Source organism: Schistocerca gregaria, chromosome 5 (genome assembly GCF_023897955.1).
Source record: "Schistocerca gregaria isolate iqSchGreg1 chromosome 5, iqSchGreg1.2, whole genome shotgun sequence".
NCBI classification, from domain to species: domain Eukaryota; kingdom Metazoa; phylum Arthropoda; class Insecta; order Orthoptera; family Acrididae; genus Schistocerca; species Schistocerca gregaria.
The window spans coordinates 252774262-252786855 of NC_064924.1; the positions used below are offsets into that span (position 1 = coordinate 252774262).

Genomic DNA, 12594 nt, shown 5'->3' on the forward strand with positions numbered 1-12594 from the left:
TAGCTAGTGTTAAAATAAATAATAGAAGTATCTCCATGGCATAGACAACAATGGACTGTAGATGTAATTTACTTGAGTAGCTATAAGCCCACGTCATCTGCCGGCCGTGTTGGCCAAGCGGTTCTAGGCGCTACAGTCTGGGACCGCGCGACCCCTACGGTCGCAGGTTCGAATCCTGCCTCGGACGTGGATGTGTATGACGTCCTTAGGTTAGTTAGGTTTAAGTAGTTCTAAGTTCTAGGGGACTGATGACCTCAGAAGTTATGTCCCATAGTGCTTAGAGCCATTTGAACCATTGTGAAGCACGTCATCCCATCGTTTGACAGCATTTCATAATCCACGAAACAGTCAGCGCAATCTTAGGCAAACATTTACTTCTACATCTGCACTTGAGCTACATTTTGTTGAGTGGCAGAGTGTACTCATGGTACATACATAACTCTCTAGTTGTGATACTCTCAGGAAGTTATTTTCTCTAAGAGAAAATAACATGACGCCCGCCTCTTCTTGGAAGTATATTCTATAAATTTTCAACAGTGAACCTCTTCGCGATGCACAACACCCCTCTAGTAGCGCCTTCCAGTGGAGTTTGTTGGGTATATCAGTAACGCTGCCGCTAACCAACGACCACGTGAGGAAACGCGTCGCTCTTCATCTCATCAACGATGCTTCTTCTACTAATCCTACCTGATAATGGTCCGTCTGATGAACATTACTCAAGAAATGCCGAACGAGAGTTTTGAAAACCACTCCTGTTGTGAATGAGGTGATTCCCTTCAGATTGTTCCAGTCAATCTCAGATACTCCTCTGCTTCTCTGCGACAATTTTTTGTTGGTCTTCCTTCTTTAGTCCATATACGATAGCTATTCTGAGGCATTTTCCGGTTGTTATTGTATCCAATGCTTCATCTCCAAATTCTTCACTTATGCGTGCAGTACGTTACTTTTATTTGCGTGCAGTGTCAACTAGACACTGTTTGCATGTCTTCCCGCATTTCGATACGGTTGTCTGATGTTGCAACCTTCCTGTATACAACAGCATCGTTTGAGAACCGCCCCGTGCAGCTTACGATGTCATCCGCTACGCCATTTACATACAGCGCATTGCAAACACTAATAGCCCTGTAGAGCTCCCCTAGGCTAAGTGTATCGATTTTTCCCCTTGAGTTAAACCTCTCATTTCTGTTTTCTAGAATGTCCTGCAACCAGCCATTTGGTCTGCTACTCGGTGAGCTTGTACCAGTGGCGCTTCGCGCAGATTTTTCAAGTCGGTCACTGGCAGATGATCTACAAAGATTCAAATGACTAACATACATGGTTTAATAATAATAAAAAATAACTACCCTACGGAAAGACACTTAGCTTACGAATGATGGTTGCACGAATAATCCATAGTCCGCTCATTAGGAGCAGAGACTCTGCCAATGATGCATTCATTCAATTCATTGATTCTACAATGACCATGTCCTTCTCGATTGAGAGCGCTGCGACTGCTGTTAGCAGCTGATGACTCATAGCACGTCGCAGAAAATCTTCAAGATAGAGAAAAATCTGTCCGCGTCAGACGATGGCGCCTGTATGGTAACAGTCACTTTCAGGAGTTTCGTTGTTTGACTACAATGTTTCTGCAAATTATTTTCGAATAGGAATTCCAGTAGTTTCTAAACTCATTCCTCGTGTTTAATATGGGGATGGGATTTATTTTGCAGGACGCCTGTAGCAATGTTTGCAGAAAGTGACCTGCTTACAATATACACTTTTCGGAATTAAATAAATTTGCAGCTACGAGACATCCAGTAAATTCAAAGCTTTCAGCAACTTCAGTGACAATTTTATCTCACACTTCTTTTGAAAGAACCGTTTTTGAATTTACTTTCCTGTCCCTATCTCTATGCAAGATGCAGCAACTCTCTGCATGTGGATATAATGTCAGATATGTTAGCCCGAATATATTTTTGCAGTGTTCTACCTTTTGTTGTACACAAATTGGGCCAACTACTCATTTTTGTAATTGGCTGTACAGTGCAGCAATGTTGGCACAGTGTGATAATAATTACAAACAACCAATATTGAAATGCTGTGTGCCTTCATTTCACACGGAGCGCTGTTGCTTAAATAATTATAGTGGTTTGTCGAGATAGAATCTCAGTTTTCTCCAGGCATTCTACAAGTCTCTATTGTCATGCACAATTTGCACAGTTCTTGATTTAAAATTCCACCTAGTGTAGGAATCATGGCAGACTTTCCCGCTCAGTGTGTATTACACACTGTGAAGAACATGGGTAAAACTAAAAATCTCACTGAGGTCAACGAAATATCTTCTGACGTCCCTATTCTGGCCCTGAGCACTACGGGACTTAAATTTTGAGGTCATCAGTCAACTAGAACTTAGAACTACTTAAACTTATCTATCCTAAGCACATCACACACATCCATGCCATAGGCAGGATTCGAATCAGCGACGTAACGGTCGCGCGGTTCCAGACAATAGCGCCTAGAATCGCTCGGCCACACTGCCCGGCCATTAAGAAGAGTCTGTGCATCTGAAAGACGACAACTCATGGCACCTGTGCAATTGCAGCTCTGAGAAGTAACTATATTTTGATTTCTCTCAGCGATTATCCCGAAGTTTTAGGACTCTTTTCACGAGGTGTCATGAATGTAAAAGACCTTGCTATAGATTTCCCCTTAGAGGAAAAATATCTGACTACTATGATAAACAGTGAAATTGTTGAAGTTTCATTGTCTTATCTCCGTTAACTTGTACAGAATCGGTGACAGCAATTTTCTTTTTTCTCTGTAAACCTCCATCATACGAGAAAGAACAAAATTTTTAATGCGTTTACTATAAACAAAATATCAGAATGCTAAATATTTATTTCGGGAAAAAGTACATTTCGAAAGCATGTTATTTTCTGATTGATTGGTCATGAAAAGCGCAGACTAAAAAGGGAGAACAATGTTTTTCTATTGACTTTAAAGAAAACTGACCAATCAGAAAGGAGTATTGTTCCCGCATCTTTTCTCTTGGAGATAGAGAAAGCTTACTTCAGTCTGGAGTAGTCGGAGCCCAACCTTTCAATGGTACGGTCATGTGTAGTATGAGCTTCGAAGAAAGATATAATCTGCCGGCTTTCATTGTGCTACATACGTCAAAAGTGCTTTACAGTGAAGGCAATGTGTTTTTTAGAAATTATGGATCTTTTAATCAATTTTGTGTATGAGAATAGACAGTAATTCCGAGTGACATATTAAGCAGATCGGTGACCAAAGACGTGAGTGCATTAGACACCGAAAACTTAATACCATGACGAACATTATCATTTAAGAATAGCTTAGTAACTGTTCAGATGTCCAGAAATACGTCTCCATAATCTTGCTAACGTGAATGAAAGGGTTTGTGCATGACTGTGATAAGATTAGCACGGTCTTGGAAGTGAACGTGTAAAATATCAAGGTTAAGAATATAGCAAATTTTTCCAGTACTTACACCTCTCATTCAAAATTAAGACCTTTTCCAGGTTTCTTTGAATAGTTACGTTGTATGCAGCCTGGTACGAGTTGCAGTATGGCACGTTTCTGTTCGGCTTTTCTGCCGGCGATCTGCTGCAGCGAGTTCACAGGTAGGTGCAGATAAAGGACAGAAGGAGCCGCGACGCCGCAGTGTCATCCCATTGGATGCCTACAAGCTCTGTCCAGTTGTTGTGTAAAACTCCTTTCCCTAAAATATTGTGATGTGGAAAAATCCGTCTTTTTTTTCTTTCTGTGATAAATGTCTGAAATCATCAACGCCTCGTAGCATCCGAATCGTTTCGCACACAGTAAACGTGAGAAACAACAAAATTTGTTTGCGATACCACAACCAGATACCCAATTTACTTTCTCGTAACTGTCTGGTCTGAAAATCCTTACAATATCTGTATTTTTATAGTTAGTTTTCTTGACTAACTTGATTTTCGGCGCCAGTCTCCATAAGTCCTTGATACAGAACTTAAATTCAAGAAACTGGAAAAACAATTCTATAACCTAAATCTCTGCACTTGAAAATTACACATATTGATTTATTACTGCAGACAATGCACGTCTGAGAACTGACGTCTTCAAATTTACAACTGCACATCGAATATTCTCGAGTGACACACAGTAAAATGTGGTCCCAGTACTGATATATTAACTGCAGCAAACAGAGAAATTTCCTACCTGTCGTATCTGACTTAAATGCTGTTGTTATTTCAGTTTCAAAAGTATCATTTTCCACAGTGTTCAGTGACAAAACAGGTATCATAAGTTACAGAACAGACATGAATTAGATTCAAAATCTGATATTTATGTGTCACACTGGTGGAACGACAGGGTCGGAAGGCTCTTCCGCGAGGTTCGACAGTAGGAGGGCCCTGGTGCATACACGGCGGAGCGTTGCTCCAGTGCCGAGTACAGGAGACACCTGCTGCCCACGCTCTCTTCTCCACCCCTCCAGACCAACTCAGCAGCTGGAATGTGGACTTCAGTGGTGCAGGATCGGATTTTGAGCGTGCGCGAAACCGAGCACGTGAAAGCTGACCACTAGTTTCAAGAAAGACTGTGTACGTTGTTGGAGAGGTTCATTATATAACTAAGTACTTATCTGTCATAGAGGCAGAAGAATGGATGCTTTTAAATTTAAAACTTTTATGCACTGTAAAATTCTCTCAGTTGAATATTTCTGTGCGATCCACTGCTCCGCTCGCCACAGGACGAACCGCCGTTTGCTCTTAATTTTTTTCTGAACGAGTATGCGACAGTGCGAAATGAAGGAAAACAGCATTAACCTGGGTCTCGTTCTCTTCTGCTCCACATCTTACTGACGCTGTTATTGAACTGAATGTCGCTTTATGTCTGTATGTGGAATCCATAATTAATTTTGTAGAAAATGTTCCTCGATCTCGATGAAGGTCTTAATGCGTGATCATAAAACTAAAACTCTAAACTAAACTCCATCCCAACAGGACATGAAGGCAAAAGGTACTGACTGGCCGCCGTGTCCTCCTCAGCTCATCATCACTAGATGCGGATAATGATGGGCATGTCGTCAGCACACCACTCTCCCGGCCGTATGTCAGTTTCCGTGACTGGAGCCGCTTCTTATCAAACTATGAGAACGACAAAACTGCGGAAGTCTCGGCGGGACACATATTTCTCATCAGATGCCTCCCGAATTACAAGCATGGAGATGTCTACTTCCAACAGGATGAAACGGAAAAATGTATCAACTGCAGAAACTGATGGTTGTTTCAGTAGACAACATTCTGTCGGCACGAGATAATCATCCGCAGTCATTCCAGTGCTGAGCTGCACGATTATGGCGGTAATGTAACAAGTAAAACAAACTGACTTGGGAAAGACAGACTGCAGGCGATATGTCAAAACAGTAAGTGGCTCGACCTGACTCTTCGATATCGCCTGTCGAGCTGGAGCTGCGAAGTATTGGTGTTGTAGGGGCGTGTGTCATACGTGTGAGGAGCGTCGGTTTGTTTTCGTTAGGGGCGCTAGTATTGTCACTTTATGCTGTGTGTGTTTGTAGTCTGTATTGGATATATACACAGCGTTGCAAATTTTGATGGACTGGACATGTTACTGAATCTACAAATTTAGTTACTTAACAGAAAGACGAGTTTCCGCTGTACACCACTTACGCTCCTAATCGACCAGAGTTTAAACCTTATCTTTGGTTGTCTTGGTAACGTCACTACACAGTGATTACAACTTATGTGAACTTCTACACATATTTTCTTCAAAGGTGAGCTAACCTGAAATGTAATGAAATTAATAACTTAGTAATAGTGATATTACTGAATAAGGAAAGCTGATACATCAACAATTAAGAAAAACGTAAGTCTTCGAAAGGTTATTGTAAATGAAGACTGGTTATTCTAACGTAAAGTGTGAAGAACGCGATGTTAGTAATTGAAAGTAATGTACAAAGATGTAGCAGAATTAGTTGAATTCAGTAGCCGACAGAATAAAGTCGCTACATCCAGATTAACAACTCACGTCTAAGAACACAAAGAGTATTTACCCGTAATCTGAGGGATTTTGCGATTTTCTGTTGAGGTGTATTGGTGAACCTATGTTACTGCATTTTGTCCATTTGTGCAATTTGTTGTTTTCTTGTATCAGTATTAGAGTATTCGATCTAGTTATGAACGTACGTGATGTGCTTGCTACCGTATTTCGTTAACTTTCGTGACATTGGCTACCTGTATTGGTATTACCTTTTAACTCTCTACGCTGATATTGCCTTTTGGTCTTTTGTATTGGTGTCTCGCTTTTCACTTAATTTATATATATGGTGAGATGTCTTCGATACCAGCTGAATTTCTCTAATGTGAAACTTTATTTTTGCATTTTCGATGCCAACCTCTTTACACTATTCTTCATCGTATTCTTCTGGTTGTTTTGTTTTGAATACTTTAGTATTTTTGGGGTTTTGTGGTTTTTACTTGAGAATATATATCCCCAAATTGCCACAGTTTCCCCATAATGCTCAATATTTATTATTCAGAATTTTTATGTATCCGAATTTGATTTCAATACTTTTGTTTTATGTGATCTGATGAGTATGACGTCTTGATTGTCATTTTTAAATCAAAATTTGTTGCATTTTGAGGCTTGTGATGATGTTATTTGTCAAAGTGGACGAGTGTTATCGAAGGCTCTCGTCTTCGCCAATAATTCACCATACTTGAGACACAGTGCGGAACACCCGGCCGCGAGAGGTCGCCCCTGTTTGGCCTTAGAAGGGGAGGGGCACACACAGCGGCAGCTGTCACCTCCATCTAAGGTCACAGCTGGTCACAGCTGTTAATCAGTTTAGTAAAGACGTAATGTGTTCTCACGTCGCAGGATGGCAATTACTGGACGGGAGAAGTGAATGTGTCGGTTGAAATGCTCTAGCGATGTGCTGTGGTGCTGTAACGACATAACAGCACACAGCTTTCGCCCAGATGTGAGCAATGCTGTTATTTAGTAGCCAAGCTTCAGTTCTCTACATTCTGTAATTTCCTGCAATCGATATTATCTAGTGTGCTCCTGTCATACCACACATGTTTATTAGCTTGATTCTGTTTAGAGCGAAGATAACAGAATATCTTTTAATAGTGAATCTTGTCGGAAGTGCTCTACAAATGAGCAGGATGAAGCCAGAGCATTGTGTACTGTCGAAAGTCATTTAGATTTCTTATCGGAATTTTGTGGATTGTCACCGATGGACATGCGTGGAACTCTTTTAAAAACGACCACCGTTGATTTCCCGTTTTAATTATATTGTACGAAATGTAGGAAACCAGTAAGATCACGAAAAACACGTAGTTAGTTAGATGTCAACTGACGATACAACAGACTATTATTTTGGCCCCTTTCTGGGTTAAAGAATATACGTTAGTAGTCACTGCTACAGAAAGTTCTTTAAGTACAACTATTGTTGGCGATTATTTGATTTTAGCCGTGAGATGTGTAATGAGATTGTTGTGAATTTTACAAAATGCAGTAGCTGTATTTTCGCCGTTTGCCTTAGTAGGCCAAAATTTTCCTTCTGAGACGCTCACAGTTTCTTCGAGAGGTAGCTACAGGGTATCGGACTATCGCAGAGGGATAGTACTCCAATCTGCTTTTGATTTGGAACTTATTTCAAAGTTCGAAGTACTTTGACACTCGACAGCAAGACGTCTCAAGAATCCATTTTTTGCGAAGGAAACGGGAACTTTTTTCTGGAAAACGAGTTACATATGACATAGTTAACGAAGTACATCTTATTATTCGTGCAATTTGTTTTTAAGTAACAGTGCAATAGTGCTGTTAGCAGGGGACCTTATCAGATTATAGTAAAAGTATACAAATAAATGTAGCCATCGTGAAACTAAGACTGTATTTGAGTTCATAAATCCAACGAAGAAAGGTTCTGAAGCAAGACTGGAGTGTTGTCATATAACAACTACTGACAGCTGCCCTCTAACAACCTTGTGTCAAATTCACCTGGAACACAGCAAAAGGGTAAAGAATCCTTATATGAATAACTACACCAGCAACAGAGATGTTCAAACACTTTCCCGAATTAGTAATTACATTTGAGAAGATTTATCGATTTGCCCCTTTCCGTATTCCCCACTTGTGTGTGAACCATGACTTTGGTTTTATTTCAGATACTTCACTGCATATTCAAATGGCCATAGTAACACGCTCATAGAATTCAAACTTTTGCTTAATTTATGATCAGATTTCATTTTTATTTCGTTTCATTATCCTTCAGTTAAAGTAAATCAACCGTTCACAAATTTAAAGAACTTTTACATCTTCGGAATATGAGATACCTATGTTTGTCCATCCATTGAACAAATGGGGCGTCGAGTATCTTTAAATTCTACATCTTCGTGTGCTGTGTTATATTAACGTCACCACTTCCCACTTTTGATGTAACAGATCAGAGTTCTCCCGATAGGTTAGTATTCTCCCATGTAATGTTGCAAACAGGGGGATCGGTGAAGTTTTATTCCTACCGGACCTGAATGTCTTGTAGCCGACACACGTTTCTTGTGGGGCTTAATAAATTTCAAGAGTATCGAATGAAGAATAAGCTAAAATGGATCAGCTTATTTGTTGTGGTGGTAATATGTTTAGAAAATGCGTTAAAATGGTGCATACCCAGCAATCTACTGAACGAATTCATAGAATAAATAAATTTAGGAGCTGTGTACCTAACTTTTTCGCAACTATGTGGAGGAAACTTATTGAAATGTACAAGTAACGGTGCTGTTCAAGGTAAAATAAAAGTGTGTGGAGTAGGACCCGAAGTTTGTTTCTATTCAGCAGTAGAAGGTTTTCCTATCGCATTATTCTGAAAACAGATATTCTAACGTAAGAAACCTTAAGCACAGAAAGATATTTAGACAACTGTGACGAATACAATTCACTATGCTATTCCATTATCGTACTGTATAACACCGGCCACATTTTAGAACGAAAAATTATTTGTTTCACCTTACATTTTTTCCATATCTATAAACTATCAAATGCAGTACTGAAGTACCTTATAATTTTGCGTTATATCGCCTTATCCGAGTTTTTTGTGTCGTAAGTCGGGAGTTATTACTTGCCATTTCGATGTTTTGTGTATCCCTTCTATTGTTAACAGCTACCAAGAACTAAATTGTCTACGTCTACGTGATTACTCTGCTATTCACAATATAGTGCCTGGCAGAGGGTTCAACGAATCGCCTTCAAGCTCTCTACCGTTCCACACTCGAACGGCGCGCGGGAAAAACGAGCACTTAAATTATTCTGTGCAGGCCCTGATTTTTTTATTTTATCATGATGATCATTTCTCCCTATGTAGATGGATGGCAATACAATGTTTTCGCAATCGACGGAGAGAACTGGTGATTGAAATTTCATGACAAGATCTCGTCACAACGAAAAACACCTTTGTTTTAATTATTGACACTCCAATTCATGTATCATGTCTGTGGCACTATCTCCCCTATTTCGAGATAGTACACAACGAGCCGCCATTCATGGAACTTTTTCGATGTCATCCGTCAGTCCCACCTGATGCGGATCCCACATCGCAGAGCAATACTCCAGAATACGGCGGACAAGCGTGGTAAAAGCAGTTTCTTTAGTAAACCTGTTGTTCCTACTAATTGTTCCGCCAGTGAATCACAGTCTTTGGTTTGCTCTACCCACAACATTATAGATAATTTAGCATATTTCTTTTAGTACTCATGTGAATAACTTCACTCTTTTCTTTATTCATGGTCAATTGTAACTTTTCGCACCATACAGGTATCTTATCTAAATCATTTTGCTATTCAATTCATTCATCTGCTGACTTTACAAGTCGGTGAATGACGCTATAATCTGTGAAAAATCTAATTGGGTTTTATCATAGAGATAAGAGGATATTCCGTCTTTTGCTACTGAATTTACATGTATTTACCAAACGTTTTCGCCTCATCGTGCTAGCCACTTCAGAGGTTTATAATATACAGTACATTTGTAATCAGATTTTATCTATATAATAAAGGAAAAACTAAGCTACAAGTGACGAAAAATCGTGCTAATATTAACATTTTGCGTTTGCGTTATTATTTCAAGCAAAAGTCATTAGAGAGATTTAAAAGACGTTACTTATCATTGTTATCCGACGCAATATCGATAAATTACCCAAAAGTTCTAAAACATTTTCATTACTGTATTTTTGGAACATAATAGCTGAGTCATTTTCTTAAGGTTGAAGTTACCGGTACAGCCATGAATATTGCAGAATGCTCCAGTCTGTGACAAAATCCTTACGTCTAGGTGATCCAGATGTATAAGCTGCACATATAGCTCATGTCGTACCCCCATGAATCTTCCAAACGACTCTTCCTAACTTTTGGTGAAATAAATAAAAAATGAAATAAAAACGTGCCTTCTGCAACAGCATTTTCCTCTGTAACATTTCTCCTGAAAGTAAAATTTAACGTCATAACAAATCAAGGGGATGGGTGCCACAGTATAAGTAGCAGCGTTCATGAACTCTCTCTGAATTCTAAGTCGCCCTTAAGGCTGAGCATTATGATCGCACTATTCATTCCTTTGTTTACTCGTTTGAGGTTACATCCACATGCTAGACAATTGTTATTTTGCCAGTGCAGTTCAGTGAATTGCAGCATCAGTTTGAGTGCGCTAAGTGTGCTTTCATCTATGTGTCCCACTGGCAAAGACACTCGTCACGCTTCTGTTATGCCCAGTTGCTGAGTGTGTTTGCATACCTACTACTTCATACCCACAGCCACTGAACAGGCAGAATGTTATGGCCACTGACCCACTGTCGATTTGAACTGGTCCAGGCGTCACATGGCGAGGAATGACTGCTAGTCAGACAAACTCACGGTGCATCTGGTATCGGTGAGAGTGCCGTCCGCGTGTAGAATGGGGGAGACATGCGATATGTCTCAATTTGTCCGAGGGCTGATTGAGTTGACCCGGAAACTGCATGACTTGTCGGAGCCACCCCTCATTACAGGTGTTGGGGGTCGTAATCTGGGCAGTCTGGTAAAACAGGACGGGCGACCAAGTATGGAAGAACTAACATTAGAGTTTAATGCTGGACAGAGTGCAATTTACATGGAATTTACGGTAATTAAGCGACTTGTGTGTGCAGATGTGGCACCAACTCCCTACAGAGACCTACCAAAGCCTCACTGCATCCCTGTCACGACACGTCGCCCTTGATACCCGTGTCAGAGGTGGACATACCGGCTATTGGGTAGATGGTCGTAATGTTCTGGCTGATCAGTCTAGTTTTCTACGTACAAGAAGAAACAGTAGTTAATGAGTGAACAATGTATGCTGCGTGTGTGGGGCCATATCACATGTGGCTCACTGAGCTGATTAGTAAATATTGGGATTATAGATACTACTTTGTTATCCTTAGAAGCAGACATTTTATAATCACTCTAGTCTTTCGAGTGTTATCATTAGTGTCAATGATTTAGCTGTTAAGCTTCATAATCAAATTTTCAAAGAGAAGGCCTGTGGATTCCAAATATTTCCATTCCAGTGCCATTGTCACAACAGTTTTCATTACTGTTATTCCTTATATTCATTTTGTAACTCTAATAAAAGTAACAAGTAGGAATTATGCAAGTATAACTTCCACTTTCATCGACGGAGAGGTAATGGCAGACAGGACTCGCATTGGCGAGAAAATCGAACGAGTTTTATACCTAAGGAACCATTATTGCGTTTGCCTTAATCTACTAAGAGAAGCCATAGACCCCTAGACCTTGCTGGTCGAAAGAGAACTTCAACCACCGTCATGCGAGTCCCCTGCATTACCATAACGCCGCCTATTGCTAATAAAAGAAATAACGAGACGTGTTATGTCATATCCAAAGATTTATTGGATTGGTAACTGTGGTTTCAGGTGGTATTGGCCGCATTATCGCGGTCGCACATTTTAGCAGCCAGACGGTCTTCTCCAGACGTCGCGTTGGTGGCCACGCGTGAACTCATCCAGCGTCTGGCATGGCGGCTCTCAAGAGCTGCGCGGTGTGATGTACAGACCTCCATGGTGGGCGCGGAGGACACCGGAGTAATCTGTCGACAAATATAAACTTCAAAATTATAAACGTCGCCCTATTATGGTGGGTTGATACGATATCTGTAAATTAAAGTGCTAAATTATCGTAGAACGCCATGCTAATAAATCGTTGTTTCCTGTATCCATAGAAGGAGTGTTTCTACCGCCCAAACTCATGATCCCTAGAATACTCTTTATCGCAAATATGAAACTACCGACAATGATGTTTGCCTATTTACTCCTCCCGGAGTGTGATATATTGTAGTGAACGGTCTAAAAAATTACTGCATCATGATAGTAGATTGCAGTTACAAGTATCATAATGTTTATGAGATAGTGGATACATCAAGCAAACTGATGTATTATCCTCACCTCAACTATATTCATTAAGGAATGGAGAGAATTGTGCCTGTTGGCAAATGCCAAGTTGTGTAAATGTTCAGTTCAAATTCGTAGAACTTCATGGATAACTATGTGGCAAAAATAAACGATCA

The 12594-nt window shown here is 40.2% G+C and overlaps 1 long non-coding RNA gene across 1 annotated transcript in view; it reads left to right on the top strand.

Moving 5' to 3' along the window:
• LOC126272774 (uncharacterized) overlaps nucleotides 1–12240 on the top strand; it is an 86966-nt gene extending 74726 nt beyond the window's left edge. The window contains exon 4 of the long non-coding RNA XR_007549263.1: nucleotides 11945–12240. This is a non-coding gene — a long non-coding RNA (uncharacterized LOC126272774). The remainder of the gene's footprint in view (nucleotides 1–11944) is intronic.
• Nucleotides 12241–12594: the final 354 nt, after the last annotated feature.